Below are 27,446 nucleotides of genomic sequence, written 5' to 3'. Positions count from 1 at the left end.
GTTTTAAGTTCATAAAAATTTAATCTCTTACTGTAGAGGCCAGTAAATTACTTACTTAACGTTCCAAATTATAGCTTCAGCATTCACGAACAAGTAAATCAAAATTCCACCGTTCCTATTATCATCTTAATGTTTTCAGTTTCACTTTATTCTTACCAGAAGGACGACCGAGCATCGCCTGGGAACCTTTTAACTATAAAATGTTCTTTCTACCTCCCCAGAAATAAAATTAGATCACACACTTCTCTCCCCTTCCCCCCCCCCCCAATTTTCTCTTTGTGTCTATTCTCGTGCTGTCTTTCGTAACCCTTGTCTCTCTCTCTCTGGATTTAAAGGGTTCATTTGAATCAGGTACTTGATAATGTCACTATTTGAGATTGAACAGAAATATTTTTAAAATGTATGATTACAATTAAATCTTTCCTCTTTTTACCACTTGCATCCGTTTTTTTGTTCTGTTGTATATCCAAAGTAAAGGCCTGAACATGTATAGAAGGGGGATGCTTATAATTTATTAATATTTTTGTAAAAATAAAAAATTCTGTTTCTGAGAGTCAGATACTTCGCGGATCGGATTTGGTGCACGGACCATGGGTTTTCGTTTGCCTGTCCACTGTGTTTCCATTCTTATGTGACTTCTTCCTTCGTAAATCCAATGATAGAACAATAAAATATTGAGAAGGACAATTTCTCTTTAAGACGGTTTCTTTTTAGAGAAAGAAACGTCTTTTTTCGCTTCTTAAGTTAAGTGAAATTTGTTTCGTCAGGGGCCAAGAGGGCGGTAGCAAACAGTATCTTGCTGAAGTAAAGAGGGGTTGGGGGTGAAGACGTCCAATAAGCAAGCCACGAGCACACACACACACGTTCGGGAGGGACGAAACTACGTAAAATATTCATTGTACGATCCTTGACGTTACATTAGTAAGCGGATGTAATTAGCTAGCAAGTAGGAAGAAGCGGGGAGCTATGTTGGGCCCCCGTGTTCATTTTGTGTGCCCCCCTCCATTAGTGATTTATATCACGGTGAAGAGGAAGGGGGGAAAGAGAGGGAAAGAAAGGTGCGTTCATTATAACAGCCCCATTTTTCATTTTCTGGTTCCTGTATGCTCAATCTGCAAATTCCTCTGAGGCCTCGTGCGACGAACCAGCTAACCCACCGTTGATGACGTCACTATTAATGACGAGCTTTTTGCCATCACTCGTTCCTGATTTCGTTGAAATATTTAGGGGCTGCAAGGTACAATCTTAGTCATGCCCACTTTTCGTAGGTCGATTTGTAAGAAAGTATAGAAATATTTTGTCTTCAGTACGTTATTTGGTTTGTCAATAAATTTAGTTTCTTTTATGGGACCCGTAACCCCATAGTGTTTATAAATGTTCACCATTGGACACACTTTTGACCCATTACAATTGAGGACCCACTTTAATATTACCCTACCATCTACACCTTTACCTCTCAAGAGGTCGCTTCTTCCTTTGAGACTTTGATGATTCCTGGGATATGGAAAGCTTGACGAAACTTATGTTTGTATGTCGAACAGATATTGTAAATAAAAATAAATGAGTTCCCAATCACCTGCTAATTTCTTCTCTTTAGGGCCAAATCTGTCCTCGGTACTTTCTTCTCAAAACACCTTCCATATGTGTTTGCCTCTTCAGGCGTGGAACCAAATTCTGCACACCGATATAAAAGAACAACCTTTCCATCTTTAGCTTTGATATTAGCGCATCGCATTTCTCTTTGTGATATCACATTTTCAGCGCCAATGGGCTCTTAAATCGAAAATTATAAGATTCACGCATTTCAATAGAGTAAACTAAAATTAAAGTAAGCTGTCCTACTATACGCCATGTAGGCGCTTTAGGGGGAGTGGAGATATAGCTCCTACTAATTCTTAAACTCAGCACTAGATGGGGTGAGTGGTCAGCGTCACGCCCTGGAAAAGAACCACGGTACCCACTGGTTAGGAGGCTATGTGGGCCCCAGAGCCGGTCTGGACGCAGTGGCTGATAGAAAAATTCTCTGCCCCCGTCAGGGGTCGAACTCCTGTCGTCACGTCCGTACAGTGGATTTAAAATTAATTAAGTTTTAAGTTTATTTTAGACTGAAGCGTTTTATTGCTGTTTTAATATGTATTTCGACACCTTCCCTACAGCCTGACACAAATCATTAGACCTAAAAGTCATAGGTTTTGTCTTTTTGTCTGCAAATAGAACACGGTTTTGTGGGTGTTTTATTGCCACTCTCGCCAAAAGCGACATTTACCTTTCAATGTTTAATTACAGTATTGCATAAGACCATTTGATACTAAAGCTTCCGTATATTGGATTCTGTTATTCGGGCCTTAATTACAACTAACACAGGGTTATGTAGGTTAATCATACCCATTACGCAGGTATTTCAGAGGCTTAATCATTAGCAACCATTACATATGCTCTAAAGCCATCTAAAAGCCTATTATAATCTGCCATGACTTTACATCAACACAGTGTCTGTATTAGTAATCTATGTACGAGGGCCCCTTCTGCCTATTTATAACTGCTATTTGCATGATTAGCGTACAGTACACTTCTATCAGACCAATTAACTAACCGGTCAATCACGAAATTAATGTTTTATTGTTACGCAAACATGTACATATTAGTCAAGTGGACGTAAGAGTGTATCGGAAAACAGCAGATGCAATAAAACTGGTTATGGCATCAGAAATCTATAAGCTATCGAATTGTACTAAAATTTAATGATACAAAAGCATTCTCCCAAATTAATGGTTGCTATTTGTATGCATCGTATTTACAGTTGGTGGATGGTAATCCAGTATGAACAAAATTGGGGTTTCGTAGTACCGTATTCCATTCCATTAATGATAATATTGTGCATTATATGATAGCAATGTATCTAATCATTTAAGGACATTCTTACATATTGCAGATGTGTCAGGGATTTTCAGAACTCCAGTGACATAATTTTTAGGGGTTATGTAACTGAAGAACTTATGTGAAATTGTTGCCGTCAATATTTTATTTTATTTGTAAATAATTCCAGTGCCATTGTCAAATATTTGTTTAAGAGCACAAATTATGAATCCTAATAATGATCTTTGTAATTCGGTGTTTTGAATAAACATTATGGTGATTAAATCGAGAAGGGTTAGATTGGTGGGGAATGTAGCACGAATGAGGAAGGTTAGAAACCCATACAAAACCTGATAATCCTCAAAGGAAGTGACAACTTGAGGATTAAGGAACGTTGCATAAACGTGAGGATAATATTAAAGTGGATCTTGAAGAAACGGTGTGTGAATTGTACTCAACCGCCTCAGGATGTAGACCACGGTCGGACTCTTGTGAATTTCGGTTTAAAATTTGGTGCTCTGTGGACTTCAGTAGCGTGAAATGTATCTTAACTTTAGGGGAATTTTCTGAAGAATAAATAAGGAACTAAAAGTGTATGTCAGAAAAAAAATACTTGAGAAAATTACACGAATGGAATTTTCTTAATTTGACGCCCATATCCAATATTTTTAAGTAGATTAAGTCTACGTGTGTTAGATGTACTGGACATATCGATTTTTACGTATAGGGGATTTAAAAGTTTCAAAAAATTTACAGCTGATAACTTAATGGTAGACACCCAGTTAAGGAGCTAAGGTTGAGATTTGAGGATAATATTAAAATAGATCTCTCAGATGTAAAGTATGCCATTGTGGACTGAATTTGTGAACATACCGTACATCACGATTCATGGTATGTTATTGTGTTCTTACTTTTACAAATATACAACAATATTCCAAACTTATTTACATATAAATAAATAACTCATATGTTAATTAATTTATTCACAGAATAATGGAAAACAAACATAAGATACATAAAATAAGAATATCAACAGAACACATACTATAATAATTTACAAAACGGATGAATAAATTGAAAAACTTGCATTGTAATATAAAGTAGTTTTAAAGGAAAAACCTGAAGATGATGCTACGCATCGAAACATGTAGTAAATAAAGGCGCAGTATTGTAACATCGTAGTAACGATGAATAGCTCAAATTTTAAATTTTAACATCTGTAAATAAAGTTTGTGTATAGACCTGAATTATATTATATATTTTAATAGTTATGAAACTTTAGGCTTTATAAAAATTATCACTTTTCAGTCAGATGAATATCTATAAACGTTCCAAGCGACAGTCTGTGTAAACAGCGTATTACATGTAAGTCCCATAGTTATTTTGTTAGTAAATTAGTGTTTACTGTGATGTTTCCTAGTAAATTGTCCATCAAGAATGATAGAAAAATCTGAAAGTAATATACACATATAATAATAATCTCGGAAGACCCAAAATCCTTCAACAATATTACCATGGCAACGGTTATAACTACAAGTTTTATTCTATAAGGCCCATAATCTGAATGTGATCTTTGTAATGTTTGACAACGTGACAACCATTGAATTGATCATTTTGTTATGTTTATATTCTTGTTAATAAATCTGAATCAGTACCTTGGAATTGTATATTAAGATAAATCTTTTCGTAGCTTTGCTGTAGTCATTAATGAATCCATTGTCCGTCAGTGTATTGATTTAAAATCAGACTTTTCTGAAATTTAAATTTGGAAATTGCAATAACATCGTAATAAAACATATATATCTTTTTATCCTGCATGACACAAAAACTAATGCGTTTTAAATACATCCTTTAATTGGCATTTTCAGAGTCGAGCAAATGCAAAGCTGAGTGACATATACATTAATATCACTGATAGACTTGACGTAACGGGTTTTAGGGGTAGCGGGGAAAGGGTGAGTAGGGTAGAACTAATCAGTTAACCAGCCGTGGTGGACCAAATCAGGAGTATGGACAGAAATATTATAATGAGACAGATTAAGCTACATTTCTGTGAGAGACGTGGGTTCATTTGCTCTCTGTGGGGGAGAGGGGAGAGTAGGCTAGTTGGTCTAATGCCACGGGGCGGATGTAACTACTCAACTGTCACGCCATGGTCCCAACCATCAAACCTCTGCCTCGTTTCATGGTCGCTTCATTAGTCTCGTACACTCGGTTACAATTAAAAACTGAGACTGGGGCGTGGCACAGCTTACAGGGGCAGAATTCCGGTGATGTAGGATTGAGATATGGAAAGAAATTTTGCGGAAATCTTACGTACAAGATGGGTTTGGGCTACTATTCTCATAATTTTTTAAATGTTTTTTTTTATTGTTAATATTTGTCATCAGTCTTTCGACTGGATTGATGTGGTTCTCATTTTCACCTATCTTGCGCCATTCTCTTCATTTCCACATATTTTTTACAGCTCACATCCTCAAAAATCTGCGTCACATATTTCAATCTTTGTCTCCTCCTACAATTCTTCCCTTCAACTGTTCCTTCCATTGCCAAATTAACCAATCCTGGGTGCCTCGGAATGTGTCCCACCGTCCTATCTCTTCTTCTCGTAAGATTTTTCCATAGACTTCTTCCTTCGCCTATCCTGTCTAAGACCAGCTCATTTCGTACTTAATCAGTCATAATTCTTAGTTCGATGTTATTAAGTTGAATAGTTGTTCATGTCGATAGTAACTGTCATATACTGAGATATTTAAAAAACGTGTTTACTAATATAAATAAATATTTTCGTCGTTCAGTGTGATAACAGTATTATAAAAGTGTTCGCGAACCGAAAAAAACACGTAGCCGGGCTCTGTGTTGGGACCTCATGGTTTGTATTAAATATCTTGTGTGGGGGGTGGGGGTGGTTATAAGATAAGATGGCGAGAATTTGTTTTTTTTTCTCAATCTTCAGTAGCCCGTACGATGTACCTGTTACTAAATGTGAAACATAAAATTACATTTATGTTAAAAAGTGAGTCATCTGATGCAAGAAATAAGCAGAACATTTTTGTAAAATATAATGCATAGTTATGTTGTCACAGTAAATCACTAAATTGGCAACACTGCTCGAGAATTGGAACACATGTTGTTTAAAACAAAATAAATTGTGTTCAGTCATATATTGATCTCACCAATTCCTCAATAGTTTAAACATTATGTCGTTTATTGTAGCAGACTTTCGGAAAAGTTCTGCCGCCACACCCCCCCCCCCCCACAAAAAAACCAGTCCAAAATACACTATTGATTAGTTAATTGGGTCTTTTCTCCTATTGGTTTTATTGGAAAACTAAAGTTCTATTTGAGTGTAACCAACCATAAAGATTTAACGAACATTGGTACCAATTATTTAGGTATAATTGTCTGACTCATTAGTCATTACTCATTACGTACCCTTCTGCCCCCCTGGGTTCGTCTGCCCCTTGTTTCACATTGTTGTTCTGCTCGGTCCACTGGATCTCTGATTCCTAAACAAAGGCGTATAACGGCACGAGAATGACAGTGCAACAACGAAACATGTCCCCAATTAAAGATGACTGCTTCTCGGATGTTGCGCCATATTTCGTGACAATAATTTATCCACATTTATCAGACATGTTTACTGCCAGCATTGTCGCTTTAAACATGATGATGGAGGCAGTAGGTACCTCTGAAACGTAGGTCAATTTCCAGCAGATTACACGGCGCGATATAACAGAAATACAGCCATGTTCTTAATCGTCGCCGTGAGAACCTTAAATCGGCGCTATAGACCTACTAACAGCGTCATTAAATAAGTCAGAAATAAATGTGTGTGTGGCGCCTTATCATCAGTGTTTTTGCGATAAAAAGCCAAGATCCTCATGTTTCATCGATTGATAACGTGAGTAGTTGATTTAGAGTTGTAAAACAATAATAACCAGTTCACTAACAACAGAATTTTTGTCCTTTTAGAGAAAAGAAAATTAAATTAGGAGAAGCAGGAACTTTAGAATATGAGAGTAAATATTTATGGCTTAGTATGCCGCCGTTCGCCGGGAAATACGAGGAAAACCACGAAAAATCTCGGTCAGCGCAGCCAACCACAGACTCCGAGATAATTCCCTTGTCAATACAGGACGAGCGATCGGTACTTTCCATTTACGCTACCTAGAAGTCTGTCTGCATTAATAATTAAGAATATGTATGAGATGGTGTTGCGTTTTGGCCTGAATACATAAGCTCAAGTTATTTAATTATCGAAGAATTTCAATTAACTTTCAATGGAAGGGGGGAGCTGAAGGTGAAAGTCTATGCAAAAAGTTGCTTTACTGCTACAGGCTTCATGTTCTACTGATTTCCAGTTCATTTTGCAGATGTCGGACAGAATTTTGTCTGTAATTATAAATTGTGTAGTCTGGAGCAAATTAAATTTCATATAAATTATAATCGGGCAAAGATCTATAAAATCTCTATGAAAGATTTCTCTTGTTTCTCATTTTTTTATGTAATGTATTCGCTGTATTTGGAAATTGGTTAAACAAGTGCAGTTTCGTTGTTTGGAAATCATTTGCTGACTTGAGTATTCTCTCTGGCTTTCGTCATATCCGTTTCAGCTGTAAAAGAACTTGATCCTAAACCATTATAACAAGTTGTTTGCAGGATGTGCATAATTTGTATATTTAATGGGGGGACATTTCTGTCTGTCCATATCCCTCATATCAAACACTGCAGAACCGGTTTTATTTAAATTTGTAATTCGAAACACACGCGAAAATTTGAGGGGCAATTTTAATTTTGATAAGGTTTAATATAAATTGTGGTTACAGAATATATCAATGCCGCATTGATTAAATATTTGCACAACATAAAATATACAGAATAAAAGACTGTATGTTAATAAAATATACAACATTGTTTTTTATATAATTTTTAATATATAACGAACTGAAACATTCTCAATAGTATATGAGAGACGGCAAAAAAAAAATTACAACATGAATCTCCGCACCAAATAAGCTGAAGTGATGGTGATTGTATAAGGGAAATTCGTTAATCATAGTTGGTAACACATCATTGATTCGGGCGCCATGTGACTAATTGTGTTTATATGTTTATCCCAGAAATCATTTAGAACTTGTTTTGGACGCGAGAGAGCAGCACAAGTGAAGACGGCAGGCGGAAACCATAAAGGCGTATGGAGGAGTGGAGATAAAGCTCCACACATTATTTACTTTGGACCCGGATAGATGTCGAATATATTGTTGAATGTTATGTTTAATATGCTGCTTGTGTTTAATGGCACAGCTGTGATGAATTTTTTCAATTGTGTTTTTTAACGACTACTTAAATAGCTCAGCTTATATAGCGCCTTATGATTGTGTGATTGTGAATAATGCGTAGAAAATCATGTAGAACGATGCTAGAGTGACCTTATTTAAGGTACTGTAACCTTTTTCGTGGAGGGACTAAGAAATTTTACAATAATCCTTGGTATAACTTGTCTCTGGGCCATATACGAAGTGGATTCTTAGCCAGCCGAGAAAAGACCACATCTTCAGATAACATTTTTATCAGATCGATTTGTCTTAACGCTGCAGTTGATGTCAAGATCCGAACACAAATTTGCAGTTTTTCTGCTTTCATACTGATAATTCCACTACAAAACCTTGATTCTTCTCCGTCTCTTAAGCCAGTGTTGCACTTTATCTTATTAATAAACATCACTCAGCATTTTTTTCAATAGCTTCGCTTTCACTGTAAAAATGACTCTGTTTAATTATGTGTTTTTGTATGGCTGTGTTTATGAAAAAACGTATTTGGGCATTGTATGTTTCACGTTTCTACTAGAACAGAATTGTCGTCTTTAAAATAGCTTGTTGTTCCTGCCTGATTGCTGTCACGCCATATAAAATGACGTGGTTAGAGCAGGTTAAGGATGGTAACTTGCTATTGGGGATCTGATTCATGGGATAATAAATATGTCTGTTCATGAAACCCGATTCAATTTCCATTTTGACCAGAACTAAGTGATGTTCTCAGAGGTCGCTACATTTCTGTTGCCATGACTGACTCCATGGATTAATTATTTGGTGGGTATCATGTATTGTTCTCTTTCTGGCTGAAGTTTGTCGTGTTTTTCTCAGTCACTTAATATATAATATATAATATGGTCTAGCGGTTAGAACGCTGGCCTTGTAATCCTGGGGTCTCGGGTTCGATTCCCGGCGGTGCCCGAATTTAGAACTTGTGTTGGGCAAGGCCGTGGTCTAGGCAACACGGAGTTTTCCTCCGGGGGCTTCCCCGGTTTCTCCGTGGCATCCCAACAATTACTCCATTCACACACAGAAGAAGGCAATGGCAAACCACTTCTGGATCATCTGCCAAGAACGTATATGAACAGGTCCCAGTCCGAGAAAAGGATGGAAGGATCCTGTTCATATGGACCTGTCCTCAGATAGAACACTAATAATAATAATAATAATAATGGGATAGTATCCGTAAAATAGGCCACTATCGCTTTGATTCACAGCTCCTCACAGTTTATTACGTGGACTCTCTCTTAGGCGGTGTAATGTATGCAGTTGAAAATGTGTTAACTAAGAATCAGGAAACAATGTAATACCGGGCAGCTACTAAAAACCAAGTTAAGGTAGAATACATATAAAAACGTGGAAAATTAACGAATATATGGTTAATATGGATTAAATTAGGCTTATCGAGAAGTTAATATCGAGAAGTCGTGTTTAAAAACTCAAGTATTTGACAGGTTAGAGGATAATCGACATTTGTAATTTGCATGATGCAATGAACTTATGAAATAATGACATAAATAACTAAAAATAAAAAAAAATATTTTTAGTTTTTTATGATTTTAATATTATGTGTGCTTTCGGGACAGATGTCAGCCTTTTGTGTATGGAGAACATGTTTTACCCTGATGTTGAATTTTCATTGTTATTCTTGGTATAAAGAAACAATGTATATTCGCCATAGGTTGATCGTTGTCATGGTTTTTGTTGACGCCAACTGTGTGTATAGTGTCGCTTGATTTTGAATGGCGTTTAAAATTCCAACTACCCTCTCACTCTTTCGTGCGCTGCGGTGGTGTGCTGCTCTAATCTGCAGTAATTGAGAGGAATAGTGAACTGAAATTGCTTGTATCTGTTAAACGGGAGACCTCCATTACGAGCCATTAATGGATTGAGCGATAGACGCTGAAGCATCAGCTGTGGGCTTATATATCCAACCAGGGACGGATTTTGAGTGAGTGGTTAGATGGATGCTAGTGCATTGTGGGCGAGACACACAGACGCGCTATATAGGGGTCCAAGGCAATTTCGTACACAACTTTTAAGGGTAATTATAAATTCTGCAGGCGGTGGGATATTTTGTTTGTTGGTATGACTGGTGTTTTAAGAGTAGGTTTAACGGCGCCGGATTAAAGCTTAAATATGGATGTGTATTATTGACTATTTAACCTTTTTGAAGTCTGAGCTGTTAAAATAAAATTGTAACGATGTATTTAATGCCTCTGAGAAAACGCGTATACATTAAAATGGTTAGTTGATAAATGCTGTTTAAAGAAACAGATGTTTATTCTGAGAATTATACAAACTAATAAATACTATCTGTGCGTAAATTATAAAGTTGTTGGTTGTTAAATCGGTTAGTACATACAGTTACCACTGAGATTTAAAGAGTTATACCGTTGTGATCTGTTAAAAAGGAAAATTTTCGTTTACAAAATTCGAGAAATAAATTTTGTAGGTTTACTGTAGTTAATGTCTTATAATGAACTGAATAACTTATTCCATAGACCACATTTATTGAGAAACTGATGGTCTGTTAGCTAGTCAAATACTTCCTACCGCTTGTTGAACACGTAGATTCGTTCGTCCATTCTTTCATTCATAATGAACCTAGACATATCTAGTAGTCTAGTCTATTCTCTTGGATCCGGTAGAACGAATTATTCCTTATCTTAGAACTGGAAATTCAGCTGTAGACGAGGGGATAATATTAAAACGGATCCTAAGAACATAGCTTCTTAAGGTTTGGACTGGATGTTTTTGGCATGGTATAAGGGCCGAAGGTTGACTCTTAAGAACACGGTAATGGACTTTCACTTTTGTTACAAGCTGAGCTGGTCGAAGCGTCGCGCTACGTCACTTGCTTGCGGCTAGAAGGAAAACAAACGCATATATAGTCCGCGACTGTAATCTTGAGACTTGAGGGATGAGGAGAAAGAGGGAAAGGTGGCGTCTGCCTTTAACGCTTCGGATTTCCTGCATTCCTTGCAAGTCTCAAGATTACAGGCGCGTACTGTACTACGTAAACTAAAAACATTATCGGCTTAGGAACTTGGACGGCGAGATGCAAAGTTCTGCCTCTGGCAAGTAATGTTTGTAGGATGGACAGTATATACTTTATCTCCCCCCCCGGGGGGGGGGGGGGGGTTCTTCTGCTACCCTTGCCTCTCGTAATATCTGCATTTCCATCATATAGTGACGTTATTCACTAACAATCGTTCCCTCTTTGTAGAATATTTATGAGCGACATGGATTAAGCTAGGGCTGGGATATGTTGACTTGTTTGTAAATACAGGACTCCTTGAATACCTCTGGGAAGGAAGTAATCTGTTATACCACTGAGTGAGTTGGCTGTCGGTCCATAAGGAATTATTAAGTGTTAAAGGCGTTAGTCCCATGATTGGCACCTCCAATGTTAGGAAAGTATATTGTAATGTGAGGTTATGAGATTAAAAAAGGAAGAAATTTAGATGTGTTTGAAGCGACTAGATTTCTACTTGTTCTTTAAATGTTTATAACAGCGGTTGATTCGTTACAGAAACACTGTTTGACATTTTGTGAGGTATATTTGTTATAAACGACGTTTCGGGAGTTTATTTTTCTCCCATCTTCAGGTAATCAACTGAGGCAAATAAATCTTTGTTTTTGTGCATAAAACACACCTGAAGTGACGTTCTGTATTTATTTCACGTTCCTCGATTGTGGGAGCCATCTTTCTTGTATTTCCATAGATGGTTCGATGCCACAGGTACAAGAGGATGTCCCAGTCTGTGGAAATAACGAAGTTCTGTCAGTCGAGTAATTGCTGGCTGAGGAGTGACATCGGGAAACGACTCGACGGTGACGTGCTGCCAAAGTTATAATGAACCGAACGAAGGCTCAGCGCTACTGCCGAACCGCACTCTCACCAAAGGAAGGGGCGAGGTGGATAGTGATATTCAATAAAGACCAATCAATGCTGGAATATAATCAAGTTTACTTCCTCTCGCAAAATGAAAACTGGCACGAAATCCTCAGAGGGGAGGTAGTATTAAACCCCTCAAATCCTAAATCCATTTAAACCCCCTTTTTTCTTATTATAAAAATGTAATTTATTTTTTTAAATATAGTTGGTATTAAACGGAATGCATTATATACATGTCAAATGGAAATGAAAGGGAAATAGCGAATGAAAAGCAGAGTTGGGTGATGAAGTGGACTTGGCTGGGGGGGGGGGGGGGTGTTACCCACTGCGCTGCCATTTGCAATTAATGCTTTGCTGTCAAACAGAAGCGGACATCAGATAGTTGGAAAGACAGGTGATGGGATTCCAAGCTCTGACGTAATAACTGAATGACTAGCAACGTGAATTATTAAACTATTATTTGTTTTGCATAAGGTTCATACTTAACTCTGTTCATTTGATTTGAACAGGGTCAACACTACTGCAATTTTAAATTATAATTTCCCTTTATCGATTTCAGAGTTTTATGATATTTCGTAATACAAATTGAAGATGAAATAGTTATCGTCAGAATATCATCAATATGCACAGGTGTTATAAATTCTGTTAGTAAATTGAGGGATTTCTGCGAAAAACTACGTAAGTCTAATTTTTTTTAAAATCAAAAATAAATCTTACAGCCGTCTGAACCAATGAAAATGTCTTGTCATATTTATTTTGTATCAATATATTTTACGTGTTACATCGCAGAAATGATGTTACAGTTAACGTAGATAAAAATAGTATTAAAATATATTAAAATTGTCCGTCAATCACAATAAAGTAATATAAGATAATTAAATGGTTAAAATATTATCCTTTGTTTTGTATCGAGTACTCGATTTACATATGGAACATTCTCGACATGTTTCGGCTTTCATAGAGCCGTCATCAGGTTTATGTTATAAACTCTTAACTCAATTACTAATTTTTAATTTTTAATTTTCTTATCATTTCTTCGTTTTTCATATTGTATCAACATTGTTGTTGTGTTATATATCATTGATACAATCGTATTGTCGGAGTGATATAAATGCTGCGTATATTGGTCTGTGAATTAAAAAATTCAAAACCATTAATGAAATTGAATATAGAAAACAAAATAAATAAATGAAAATAAACGTATAAACTTACCAGAGAAGTAATATCGAAGTTGTAAGAGGAGAGATCAGAAGTACATCGTATCGGAGCGAGGTTGGTTATTGACTGCGGTGTTAGTGGGTGAAAGGCGGTTTGTCAGGGTTGGGGTCAAGGTACTTGAGTGCATTAAAAATGGGGTTGTTAAGCAAAATGTTATTATCAGTAAGGCATATGTTTTGTTTATAAGTTTGATATTTTTAATGCACTCAAGTACCTTGACCCCAACCCTGACAAACCGCCTTTCACCCACTAACACCGCAGTCAGTAACCAACATAGCTCCGATACGGTGTACTTCTGATCTCTCCTCTTACAACTTCGATATTACTTCTCTGGTAAGTTTATACGTTTATTTTCATTTTTATTTTCATTTATTTATTTTGTTTTCTATATTCAATTTCATTAATGGTTTTGAATCTTTTAATTCACAGACCAATATACGCAGCATTAACATCACTCCGACAATACGATTGTATCAATGATATATAACACAACAACAATGTTGATACAATATGAAAAACGAAGAAATGATAAGAAAATTAAAAATTAAAAATTAGTAATAGAGTTAAGAGTTTATAACATAAACCTGATGACGGCTCTATGAAAGCCGAAACATGTCGAGAATGTTCCATATGTAAATCGAGTACTCGATACGGAACAAAGGATAATAATTTAACCATTTAATTATCTTATATTACTTTATTGTGATTGACGGACAATTTTAATATATTTTAATACTATTTTTAAATAAAATCACAATATGACGCACCTACAATATCTTATTAACGTAGATAGTTTACGTTTACAGAAATAAAATGTGTGCACATAAGATCACCCATTTTCTTCTAGCCTTATGATAATTAGAAATGAGAGAACCACGTTAACCTATAAATGGTCTATCGAGAAATTTAGTCAGAGGATAACAATTGGATTATATTTTCCGATAATATTCTTAGGATCAGGCTATTTTTAACGTAATTAAATCTGCCCTATATGACAGTAATTTGGAAATAAGTTTCTTAATTATGCAACAAATAAAATCGATTGATGGCAAAGGTGTGTTATTGGTAGGTTCGTTGAATAACTGTTGGTTAGCTGGATGTCTGATTGGCCGACTAAACAAATGATAGTTTGATTAAATGTTCCAGAGGTTTATTTACTTAATTGTTCATTAAGGATTGAGAGGATGGATTGTTGAGTGAATTGATCACTTCAGAATTTAATCGGGAATGACTGAGGATTACCTGCAATTTCAAAATATATAATTGTCCTACATTATCATAAGGAAAGACATTATTGTATCAAGGCTTCACTGCTTTCATATCATGTTACTGCAAGAAAAATGCATGTAACACATTCCTTGTATTAAGTTTTATAACTTTTGAGATTGTCTGTATATCATACCGTTACACGTACAAACTGGTTTATATAAAGAATATTAAATGTGGGAAATAAATAAAATATTTATATGTATCAAAATGTAACGAAATCTTCAGCGAGGCCTATTGTTTCCGAGTTCGACGTTAGTGTCGCTGCCATCAGGTGGAGGGCCATGTGACGTAACGTCCCGTTCGGCTACGTCGCTATACGACCCAATTAGGGTCCCTTTCCGCACATGTTCGGAAAGGTCGCGTATTTCACATAAAATATGGATGCTGAGTTACCCTGTTGGGCAGGACAGACAATTCTGTGCGTTGTATTCAAAAACTTCGTGCCTGGGAACTCTTCTGCGCATGAGTGTCCTAACTCTATGGAATTATTTCTTAAGAACCTGAAGTCGCTCAGATGGTCAAATTCCCTGTATTTGATGTTCATTGTCCTAGCCACTCGAATCTAGTTTAAACACCAATTTTTCACATTAATTTTAACATTGTTCTTCTGCCTGTGCCTAGGTCTTGTTAGTGGTCTATTTATTCATCATTTTCTATCCGAAATGCCTTTACCGTCAATAGCATACGTGTGCTATTATCTTGTTGAACATCTCTAGACATTTTGAAGTATTTCTTGTACGAAGAGTCGTCTTTCGCAGGGCAATTTAACATTGGAAAACGCAGAGACACACATCCATGCCTCGGGTGGCATTAGAACCCATGGTCCCAGTAGTGGAACGACAAGGTCCAGACTTGTCTTGATCTTCCCCCGTCTCGTGTCTTCGTAAATGTGGGCGGTTCCACGAGCCACGTGTCCGAGCGAGTATCTGCGGTGTCGGTAGTGCAGCTGTCTGCACACGCCGACAACATTCATGTCGAGTCTCTGGGGTGCTCGCCCACTACACGCCATATAGGCGTTTAATGGGAGAGGTTGTGCTCATACTTATTCCTAACCTCGGCACTAGAAAGGGATAAGTGGTCAGCGTCATGCCCGGCCGATTTTTACCCCCCGGGAAAGGACCCCGGTACCCATTGGATAGAAGACTGGGCGGGCCCCAGAGCCGGTTCGGACGCAGATGCTAAAAAATAAATCCTCTTCCCTTGTCGGGGATCGAACCCCGGTTGTCCAATCCTTAGTTAGTCACTATAATGACTTACTACAGTTCTTATTATCGTCTCGTATCAGAGGACGATGAATAAACTTTTAATTGATGCAGCGTCGTTAAATAATTAACGATTCATCTGCAGGTCTACCTAAAATCATTCTATCTCTGCAGATTGAAAAACCAAATCGATCCATGAACTGTCGGGATTGTTGAGATTTGAATAAAAGTCTTAATATTTTTGAACTGTTTCTTTTGTTGTGTGCCATTTATGCTCCAACACGTATGGTTATTGGCTCAAATAGAGACTGCATTTTGGAGCGCATGAACAAGAACTCCGCACCATAGAGTGGCAATAAGAAGAAGGCAAAGAAGCAAGGAGGCGAAGGGACTGGATAACTGTGCTCGCAGTACCATGGTGATGCAAGTTTGAAAGATACGTGTCCAGCCAAAAATAAAAGTATTTGTCAAGTGGGGGCAAGGGTTAGAGAACAGCAGTCTTCCTTTGGTGCTTTTGAAGCCCAGATCTACACTGTCAAAATAACAAGTCGGAAATAAATAAATTGCTAGTGGTGAAACGAGAAACAGAAAAGAATCGATTGGGAATTGTAAAATTTCTTTTTTTTTTAAACACATTTTTCAAACGTAATCCTGTGAAATTCAGACTCAGTTCTACAGAATAATTTCTATGTGTGTATGGAGTATTATTATGAAAACAAAATTTACAATTTAAAATCATGATATTCATGTAATTTTAAAGTGTAAATATTATAATGAAACACTTCTGCTCGTATATTTATTTAATGTTTGTATTACACGTAGGTCATTGGTGTTATTTTGAGCGTGTCCGGCGTAAGGCAAGAGTTTTAGCGTGGCGTAAAACTCCCGACCGTTCGTCTGTACGTATGTCTGTCTGTCCGAAGATGTCTTTTAAGTCTGTATAGCTTTATTATGTACGGGATAGTGGTAGCCTTCAGCTGCTCTCACATGAAATATTTAAGGGTGCCAAAGCAATCTCTCGAAAGAGTCTCTGCCACTTAGCCTGCATTAGTTACTGTTGGAGTTCTGCTGCCGTCAGAAATACAGCGTGTGCAAATGTTCATGACCACAAGTCTGTTGCGGTTATCAGCCTGTGATCTCACTAGCAAATAGTGAAATCACAATTAAATATAAGATAATACACATTAAACGTAACAAAATAATTTCGCATTTATGTATTTTCTCTTAAATACCACCGTCCTTTTTTCATTCTGTAATTTTTAAAATAACATTTTTAATAAACTGATATTTGCTAATATACTTAAAACTCTCCCCGTTTTAGGTAAATCAAACGTTCATTACCGTGTTTACAAAAGCCCGTCACGGAGTTCTATCCAGATTCTAAGACAGGTTACAGTCCGTAACATTACAACCCACTTCTTTAAGATCAATTGTAATATAACCCCCCCCCCCCAGGCCATTTATGCTTCCAGTTACGGTAATCTTAATCCTGTAAAGTCCAGTGGTAAATATATTCCCCACTTATAACAATTAGTAATTCTGCGTTAAGTATTTGTGTTTCGTATGACTCTCACAAAAGCTGATATTATTTTCTTAAACAGCATTGAACAGTTGGCCTTTGTAATCGTGAAGATTTGTGTTTTCTTTGCGGTACGGACTAAGTTATTAAATATTATTTCGACGGCTTCGAAGGGTCGATATTTGGATGTTTGAAGCTCAGAAATTTTCCCTGTGCAATAATGTTATGTTATGAAATCTTATGTAGTTTAAATATATTTTGATGTTCGTTTTATTCACGTGTAACATACGAACGTTTTATGGTATATTTATTCTCTCTTTATGAGTGTTATTATCGAGTTCGGCCTGCTGATCGTAAAAATACAAGTTGACTTCTCGGATAGAAGTTTAGAAGACCGCTATTTGCATACTGTCTACAACTTTGTGCCTTATTCTTCGATTTAATAGGCGCATCGATTATCGCAGCATCCCATCCGTCACTACTTTCGTTTCATTCGTCCTCAACACGATTTAATTAATTAATCTGTGATCGGTTCTTCGTATGTTATGCGTAGAAGACACATTCAAGACAAGTTTAGAAAACATTTACATTTTGGATTAACCGAAAAATTAAATTAAATCTTTGTTTATAATACGGGTTCGATAATCACAAACACATTTTGAACCTGAGCAGGGGGCCTAGAAACAAGCGTGACCTTGACTCTAGTGTCATGAAGGATGTTGGGAAATTCTATTAACATGGGGGTGGAGTCGATTTTGACTTCATATTTGTGCCGTCTTACGTGGGTTAATTTTAAAGAGTACAGAACTCACTTAGTTGCTATTTAAATGTGTTTGACCAGTAATGGTTCATTAAGATTAACTTTATAAATTTGTCACGTATGACTTGTCAGAATTTGTTACAAACATATAAATAAAACTGTACAAGAAGTGTAATATTGATTATAAAGTCGTAAATTATTATGTTAGAATTCTATCTTAAGTTCTGGAAACTTCTATGAAATCCTGCCGTTTAAAGGATTTAATCAAAAGACGAGGTTTGCAACTTTCTTACAAGGGCGAATGGCTGAATAGCACTAATACAAGTTAGCTCTGTGTGGAATAATATCAAGGTAAGTTATACGCATGCGCACACAAGGTCGTGATACTTTGCGTATTTCCTTACAAGGAAAAGTAGGCTAATAGACTACAATTTTAAAAGTTGCTCATGTTATTAATTATACATATACATTAACTAATGAAGTGTGATATGTCTGTAATTTACGTTTAGTTGTGTTAGACAAATATACGAAATTGAACGTTGGTACCAATGTTATGAGTCTGATTATCATCCTTATCGCTAGAGGCGCTACAGTTCTGCTATGACCGTGTGTGACGTTTCTAGAGAATTTTTCTGCTATGTTTCTCTGTCTTCAGACGGTTGGTAGGACTCGCTGAATTAGATATCTGGTTAAAAGACTTGGATTCTTGCTGCAAGAGAAGAACGCTTTGTTTACAATAAAATAATATTCTTAAAATTCTAATAATCGTGGTTTATAAAGATATGAGGTTAATTAGAGCATGGAAAAGATTTTGTAAGTGGATATTATGAAATTAGGCTTTACTATTTTTTGTAACAGCTAAATATATATATATATATATATATATATATATATATATATATATATATATATATAGGATACTCTGCAATGTCCTTTGAGGACACGAAACTCAACTAAATATTACCTTCAAAATATATCTTCCTAAAGCAAAGGAAACACAACACTTTACCATCACAAAAATTAACTACTTGCTATTTAAGAAAATAAAAACTGTTAATTATCACTCGGTAGAAAAACTTCAGAGTTATAGATTGTTAACAACTTGTCTTTAAGTGGTTAAGAGATTTAGTTTCCAGAGGTAAATTAGGCACTCGATATTAAATGTAGGTTTTCCAAATAAGAGGTGCATTGTTGTTGAACTGCTGCTTTGTTTTCTAAAATATGGGATATCTTTCGAAATATTGATAACAATACGAAGTATGAGCACGTTCACTTCGATCACCCGAAGAACTGACCCAACTATAGTTGGAGTGCCTCGTGCTATTGACTACAGGATAAAACTCATTCGCTCTAAAAGCATTTGAGTGCTTTTCTATCCGTTCACTCTCTTACACAGATTCAAAATGAATACATCCATCTCACTCCTACTAAAAGCGCCCCCTCCTTCGCCGCCACAGCCCCTCCCTCCCCTTCGCGTACTCTACCCCCCCCCCTCCCTCACACATCAACTTGTTGGGAGTGGTTGCTTTTTCTATTTTGAAGGAGGAAAAACGGAGACTAACACCGACCCACTGGTAAATTTCACCAAGTATTGTTCGCAAAATGCACGTTAATTTTAACGTCAACTTATAGTGTTCTTTTAAAAACAAAAAAATTCTCTCTTTACGTGTTTCAGAAATGATCTTCCGCATAGACTCCCAGGCGTTTTACACTTTGTGTTTAGTCGTGTTTAGATATGTTTCTAAGGTACATGAACATTTTGTGAGGGCGTGATAGCCAGTCGACAAAGCGTGAACAGGTATCATTTGCATGAATTTATTTTACGTTTTTGAATAAAAATTTGTATACGTAACTGGTTGTAACACACAATAAATATTGTGACTGGCGAAAAATTTGTCTCATAAATTATGGGTAAAAGATATATTTCAAAATCTTTAAAACACATTAGAAAAAGTTTGATTCACAAAAGTACATTCATGTTCACTGTAAAATTAATACGAATAATAATTTAAAAATGGAATATTAAGTACAGTGTGAAATTAATATTTTTCGCCAGTTCTAGGGTTAAAGAGTGTACTAGTCCTAGAAGTTTGGGAAACCATAAATGGTTTTCAAAAATTTCTCACAAATGTTTATTTTTCCCCAAACATTTGTAGAAATATGATTAGGCTTTACAATTTATAATCCTACATTAACTCAGGGCTGAAATGATAGTCTCTCATAATTTTAGATAATATTAAAGCTTCTAAACTATGAATTCATTCTTCAGTTTTAATATTCGAACTTACCTCCCTTACACTGGCATTGGCGATATTACGAACTACTCTGTTGTTCTTATAATTGTTTTCATTATTAGCTAGATGTATCCAGTAAAGATATTACTTATTAACAAATTATTTTTCTTGCCTTTAAGGAAGTTGTCGTGGTTTCTGAGAGACCCCTTCTGGTTGAGGCCCCTCTTGGGGCGACGTATCCGGTGGTAAACCCTGGATCCTAAGAAGATACTCCTTGTAACAAGAACGTTCTTCAGTAAAGGTGAGTGAGCAAATCATTTAGAACTGTAATGAATTTTTAATCACGTAATGTTAAATACAATATTAAGAAAAAAAGAATTTTCTGGAAAGTGTTATAATGTCGACTTTTATTTAACTGCTACTACCATAAAGATATTAGTTAAATTAAAAATTAATAATTAAATGGTCAGTATTTATGAGTAGTTTTATTTAATTTAGGTTTTTATGATTAAAAAAATATTTATTTTTAAAATGCAAAAAGCATTCGACACAGAACATGTAGATATGTTTATGAAACACACGTCATATTGCACCGTGCAATGGATTATTAATTTTTACCAAAAAGCTAAAAAGTAAAGACAGATCTCTCACGATGGCCACGATATTTTGTGCTAGTATAAAAACTCTGTCACATAGAATCGTTTGAGGACACGCGTTTCTGTTTTACGGATTGTCGTCACAGCATAGTGAAATGCGTCCTAACAGATGGAAAATTACGCAGCTAGTTGTCATAAATCTAGTTGCATATGACGCAAACAATACACCACCTGGCGCCACGTTTACATACCATTGATAAACTGCAGGTGGCAGGGGTGGGAATTCTTCCTTATTTAAATCGTGTAAATCGAAATGATTGTTGTTTTATTTCCGCTGTGAAAATTTTGCACCAAATAGTTTGTATTTGAGAGGTACTGGGTTTAAATATTGGCCTCGACACCGGTTATCCTTAGGTATTTGTGGCTTTCCTCGGCCCCTTCAGGCAAATACAGGGATAATACCTTCAATTAGGCAAGACCGTATCCATTCAAATCCTTTCCAATTCATTCATTAATGGTCTTATCATCTGACGCCATGGCGTCGTTAAATAAGTGTAGTATCAAAATGTCACATGGTATAAAAGGTGAATTTTTAAGGCCTTTGGACTTTTTACGCTGAAGCTGTCCGCGGAACCCATTTAAGTATCTTATTCTTGTCATCTTTCAAGTGGTTCGTATTTAAATAGATATCTACCGTAGTGCGTGTAGTGCATTAACGGACTAAGAGCCAGTTCATGATTTGAATGTGTACAGATTTTGTAAAAAACAACAGTAATCAAATAATGCATAAAATAAAGGTAGGATTGCGATGTTATTTGATGATATGTTACAATGGGGTCGCCAGTTCGAACCCATGTTGTAGGGCGAAATGTAGACTGATGTTTTTTAAGTAAGTGTGTATAACGTCTTTTGTGCGAGACAACAAAAACTAGAAAGCGTTAAACATTCTCTCTTTATGCTAAAGAGTATAAAGGTGTATGCGGTCTAGAGCACTCTTATTACCGAAAGGAATTATTTGTTTGAGTTTTGAGTAGAATATTTGACACCAGTATATCGGAAAGTTTTATAATTTATACCTTCACCAAACATAATTAGGGTGATAACAACAAGAAGTTGACACATACTAACAAAAATGCAGAATTTTGATACTTATATTGATGTATGGTTTGAAAGGTTTAAAACCGAATAATCCAGAAACCAGACTTCGTTGACCTTTACAAATACGCACGCGTGGGTCAGTCAGCAAGGCTCCTTGCTGACTTGTCATTTATCTATTCCGTTGCATTCTTACTGTGACATAGTTCAAGCCTGCAAATATTTTGCATTTATAGAATGCAATTATCAACTCTATGGAACATTGACTTTTATGAGAAGTTGGTAGTTCTTAAACTGGTCAACAAATTACCCAATTTTTTGTAGAAAAAGATGTCTTGTCATGTGTAAAAGAGTCAACCATTACTCTGTTCTGACGAATACAAAATCAGTTTGTTTTTCGTATTGAGAACCGACTTATGTTGAGGTGGTCTCTTCCGTGAAGACTTTCACTCAAAAATTCTATAAGCACTTTCTTTCGGATTAGCTCTACGTTATCCTACTAATATTTTGTGAGTAATACGAATTGTGAAGTTAAAACTTGGGCAGGTTTTTGTATATTGTTACTACGCCCCTCTTGGATACTAATATTCTGCACGACGCCATGTTTTCAGAAGATTCTCAGTCTATTTTTCGAAACTTTATATGAGATACCAAGTTTCATACCCTCATAAAATAAAAGCTACCTACAAAACTGGAGGCTCAGGTTCTGTGCCATTTACACCGTCCATAATTACAGGCAGCTGAAGTTGCTAATAAATATGTAATATTCCGACTTACAATTACGAAACATCCTTTCTCCTCTAGCATAATTAATTTAGTGCACAGTAATTATACATCAGTAAAGTTTTATAATGTTAGTAAAGTAATGAAAAGACGTATATGCGCATGTGTAACACGACATTTAAAGGATAACGCAGGAGTGTGAATTCTACAGTCTACAAGCCAAATGCGTCTCATGAGTACATTGTCTGACGTTGAGTGGTAACGGAAATTTGAATTTTATAAAGTAAGGATAATTTCTTTACTAGCTGAGCGACTATCAGTTTCTCAATATTAAATTGCTGTATGCGGTTTTAAGACAGAATCTTAGTTTCTACACATATTTTAGATCGTCCCAATATTTATAGCCTTATATAACTGGGTTCTCGGGTTCGATTCCCGGCGGTGCCCGAATTTATAACTTGTGTTGGGCAAGGCCGTTGTCTAGGAAACAGGGAGTTTTCCTCCGGGGGCTTCCCCGGTTTCTCCGTGGCATCCCAACAATTACTCCATTCACACACAGAAGAAGGCAATGGCAAACCACTTCTGGATCATCTGCCAAGAACGTATATGAACAGGTCCCAGTCCGAGAAAAGGATGGAAGGATCCTGTTCATATGGACCTGTCGTCAGACAGAACACTAAATAAATAATAAATAAAATAACTATCTTAAAACATGATTTACTTAGAAGATTTATTTCTCTATGAATAACTGTTTTAATATCTTGGTGGATTTTTGTCTTCGTTAATTCTAAGTATATTCTTAAATCTCTTTTATTTTGCGTGTATATCTTTTGGTAAATATACTACACCAGCTCCCGGAAGTTCGGTTCATGTGAGAACTCAGTTATTTGGCAAAACACTAAACAGCTTCCAGTCTCCGAAACGTCGTGTTCGTTTTCCAAAAAGATCAAAACGATGGATAATGTCGAGGAAGCTAATTGTTTTGTCATTACACCATCGTTAGAGACCTTAAGATTTGGTTTATTAATAACTTTTGTTAACTTAAGTGAGATTAGCTTCTTCAGTGGACAGTTTCTGAAACGTCGTGGACTTTTAATCTTGAAAAAGATGGAATCTTCCTGTGTGTTCTAGTCAGAAATTCATTTAACAAGTACAAATGCCCATTACGAACTGTCGACTGTGGGTAGTTAAGATTGGCTCTGGGGACGCGAAAATATTATTTATAACCATGAAATCTGTTGAAAATAAATTACGTGTTGCAGATGAAGATTGTGAAAATGTTGGTACTCTTAGGTTCTATAGAAGTCTGTAGATTACATCACTGCTACCTTCTCAAGAAGACCTTTGCTCCATGTAGTTAGCAGAAGTATATTTACGAAACACTAAACCAGTCACGAGGGGACTACATTGTTACTGGTCACCCCTGTTGGGTAATTGGAACATGTGAGTAGGGGAGGGGTGTTGTTGTCTGTGAGGCCTCGTGAATTCTGCAGTTCGCGAATATAATGTTTCCTTCTTGTATAACATGTCAGGGGTGAATATGTTCAAACACCGAGCATGGTAATTTTACATGAGATTCCAGAAATATGCAATACTTCGTAAGATTTTCTTATGGAATATACGTTTCTATCTGCCTGCGAGGTTATAAGTGTTACATATTAAAATATATATATATAAAAAGTAAAAGTTTACGTGGATATGTCTCTCAGCCGAGATAGCTGTCAGTAAGGTGATTGATTATGAACGAAGTGGGTTTGATTCCCGACAAGGGCAGGGATATATTTATTCGTTTCGGGAACAAAGAATACGGGTTGAAATTGGACCGTTCCCATCTAGTACCGAAGCTAGTAAGTTTCTATACGCCGTCGTACCGCGGTGTTTAGATAAGAATAAATTCATCATCTTTTGGCCTGTCATTGTAAAGAAAGAAAGGTGACTGGCGTGTTTGAGAAAAGGGTGCAGAGGAAGATACGCGGAGATTATACAGACCAGATGACAGGAGGATGGAGAAATTTTCATAATTAGGAACTTCATAATCTGTGCCTTTCAACCAGAAGTGTTTACGATGACCGGATCATGGAGAATAATATGCACAGTAAATGTAGTTTGCGTAAGAGAGACAATAAATGTATATAAGATTTTGTTTGGAAAACCTAAAAGGGAGCAATAGGAATACCTAGGATTAGTTTTTACGATAATATTAAATTTCGTGTTCTGATAAATGATTTGAAGATAAGGAATTTATAATTTGTTTGATGATAGGGATAGGTGGTGGTCTCTTGTGGACACGGCATTGAACTATTTTATTTCATAAAAGACGGTGAATTTCGTTGAGTTGAGAGATTGATGGTATCATAAGTACTTCGATCTATGGAATTAAACGTTTGAGCATGAAGTTTTTGTCAAATATAAGACGAAAGCGTAGTGAAGGGTTAAAATGAAAAATTGTGATACGAAATTGGACCAAAGGATGTTGACGTTCTTACCATACTTACGGGTTTGTCAGTTACTGTAGATCTTTCTCTGTGCTTGACACTGACGGAAAAGTATCACGTAACAGAGGTGGCTAAGTATAGATTTAATGATGGTTTTACGTCTCGTATGTTATGTAGGCCCCAATGGGAGTATGATTTAGAACAACGAACTGGCGAAGCGATTATAGTCTGTTACATTTCTTTTTCACAGCATTTTCCTCGAGAGACTGAAGAAATATACGAACACCTAAAGATATCGAATTTCCGGGCCTGGAGTCGAACTCTTTAACTCTCGAATACGAAGCAGCTTTATTCAGCTCTCGACCAATGTAAACTAAGTATTCAGTCTTTATCTTGTGGCTGAAAATTGAAACCCATTGGTGCTTTGTGGTTTGTAACAATGCTATCGTTAGCTCAGATTGTAAGACTGTAGTGTTAAATGATAAGAGTTAATAATGAGTTGGAAAGGACATACAAGAAAGCGGTCATAACCTAATTTAAGGTACTATTCCGGTATATGACTAAATCGCCTGAGGAATAACAATGCTAGAAATGCTGTAAGGGATTTTGGACCTTATGGGATTATATTTATGACTGTTTTTTACTTTAGATTTTCCCTTCATTCTTAGCGGGTAATTAGAGCAGTTCCATTATTGTGGCAAATCTTGTGTTTAGAAACCCCTCACGAAGAACCGACTCTTTCGAAAATAAAATATAGTCGTATATTTACGTGTTTTTATATGCATGGGGAACAAGAAGGTTAGTTCTTGAAGGTTTTGTTACATCAGTAAATGTGGCGTAATCCGTAGGAGATAAATGCAACACATTTTGATAACGCTTTCATATGAAGGCAAATTAAGAAAATGGAAAATTTCGATTTCTTACCTCACTTAAATTACAGTATGACCAAGCACATTCAACGCGCCAAGGTTAAACAGCTGTTTGCAACATTGGAATTGGTTTGTGGGTCTGGCATTGACATCGTAGTCTGCACGCTGACGCGAGACGAGCCTTCGTGCAGACAAATTGGCATTACTGTGGCAATGTCGTTATTGTGTCAACCTTGTTGTTGTTGTTATTATCCCATCTATTCACCACTTTATAGGGTATTTACTTCTATGTACCCGAGACAAACCTTACCCCCAAGGTACATAGTGCAGCAGCTATTTGCGAAATACATTTTGTTTTTAATATGTGTTACATGTATTATATTTATTACATGTATTATTATTATTACTATAGCCATTTAAAGTTTAGAACACTTTATTCCAAGTGATGACTTCTTGATGCTGTGTTTGATATTAATGTTTTTGGGGGTAAAATAAATTGTAATTCCATCATGGTCACTGTTGGTATTCGTGTTTCTAAAAGACAGATAAGAGAATTTTTACTTTTTGTGAGCTGTGCATTGAGACATATTCCTTCAGCTAAATGAGTCATTACTACTAGTGACGTATGCAGATTTCTGGATTTTTTCCCAAAAAATTTGTCAACTGAGACACTTTTTCGAGGCGAGAAATAAGAAAAACTTAATTGAATTATCATTACTACAGTAGCGTATGATCCGTCAAAAGGAATGAACATTTTTATGCTGAATAGTAATATATTTTATTGCAATATTATCTTTGCAAATCGCGTCGAAAGTACAGAATACGAAAACATTTTCATGACTACTGATACCAAATTTCTATCAGATGCACCAACAAAAATATCAGTTCGCCTGACTCCTGCAAAAACGCAGACTCCGCCAGACCCCACCGTAGCCTCGTTCGGATTTCTTGCTACCATAGTCGTCACCGTCAGAACTTAATTTTGATATGTCTCGCTTGTCGGTGTTATTGTCACTGTTGAAATAGTTTGCTACGTGTGAAATTATTCTATTGTTGCTTGGTTTCTCTGTAAGTCCATGACCACTGTTTGGACAAAGCTATGAAAAGAGCCTGTTTAGTGAAGGAAGTAGCTTCTAGACATTTGTGGCTTTATGGTTTTGGACAACCCTGGTACTGTTGTAATTCGCAGAAATAACTAATGCTCCCACAGTGAAGAGGCAGCCGGCAAGTATCTACAATACTTGCCTTCTTGTTTGTGTGTTTGCATGTTTAAAGTTATGATAACTAATTACACTAATTAGCTAATTAAATTCCACAAGGCAAGGATGTAGGCAGTAAGCCAGAGACGCTCACAAACAGGTGTATGCGCACTGCTATTACATACGTTACTATAATACTTTGTGGTATAATTTAGGAGAAGCTGCAGCCATATATACAAGTGTTGGTATGTACAG

General features: G+C 36.3%; 1 protein-coding gene across 9 annotated transcripts in view; it reads left to right on the top strand.

Moving 5' to 3' along the window:
* LOC110826973 (uncharacterized) overlaps positions 1–27,446 on the top strand; it is a 311,187-nt gene that overhangs the window by 164,868 nt on the left and 118,873 nt on the right. For all 9 annotated transcript variants that reach the window (XM_087347823.1, XM_022058134.2, XM_022058125.2 and 6 more), the window contains one exon: positions 20,454–20,575. The gene's annotated coding sequence lies outside the window, so the exon portion shown is untranslated. The remainder of the gene's footprint in view (positions 1–20,453; positions 20,576–27,446) is intronic.

The sequence above is a fragment of the Zootermopsis nevadensis genome, unplaced genomic scaffold (genome assembly GCF_977971745.1).
Source record: "Zootermopsis nevadensis isolate Lab colony 2312 unplaced genomic scaffold, Znev_1.0 Znev_ptg000012l, whole genome shotgun sequence".
Taxonomy (NCBI): domain Eukaryota; kingdom Metazoa; phylum Arthropoda; class Insecta; order Blattodea; family Termopsidae; genus Zootermopsis; species Zootermopsis nevadensis.
The sequence above is the reverse complement of the archived record's forward strand: the minus strand, read 5'-3'. Positions and strand labels throughout refer to the sequence as shown.